Source organism: Hypomesus transpacificus, chromosome 25, assembly GCF_021917145.1.
Source record: "Hypomesus transpacificus isolate Combined female chromosome 25, fHypTra1, whole genome shotgun sequence".
In the NCBI taxonomy this organism is placed as follows: domain Eukaryota; kingdom Metazoa; phylum Chordata; class Actinopteri; order Osmeriformes; family Osmeridae; genus Hypomesus; species Hypomesus transpacificus.
The window spans coordinates 3835585-3836120 of record NC_061084.1 but is presented as its reverse complement, the minus strand read 5'-3'; positions in this window follow the sequence as shown (position 1 = coordinate 3836120).

Here is a 536-nt window from a genome sequence, read left to right as displayed (position 1 = left end):
GAGCTGCAGACAGGTACCTGTGTGTCTTGCTGGGCTGCAGACAGATACCTGTGTGTCTTGCTGAGCTGTAGACAGGCCCAGCTTAGTTGTCAAACCGTTGTCAAACAGCGTCTGTCTCAGCTTCACTAACAGAGACCTCCAGCTGGGACGAGCAGACAGGCCACTGCCATGGGGGGGGGGGGGGGGGGGGGGAAGGAGGAGGATAAAGGTGAAGATGCACTCCTTTAATTATCCTCTCTTCTCTTTGATGGTGGTAACTGAGTCAGTCATCGCAGTGCTGGGCAGGGAGCCAATGGGAATCCGGGACACTAAAATACTGTCGAATAAAACAAAGAACCCACCCCCCCTTCCAAAAAAAAGCCCCAAAACAAGATGGTGACCTGGAGCACAATTAAAGGGTGGTTCTTCCAGAGGAATGGAGCTGACTAAACTTGTCATGGTGACGTGATCTTCTGAAACAAAACATCTTTCTGCACATTTATGTCATGAATGATAAACAAGTAAAAAAAATGAAAGACTTTAAAATAGCTAAAAGG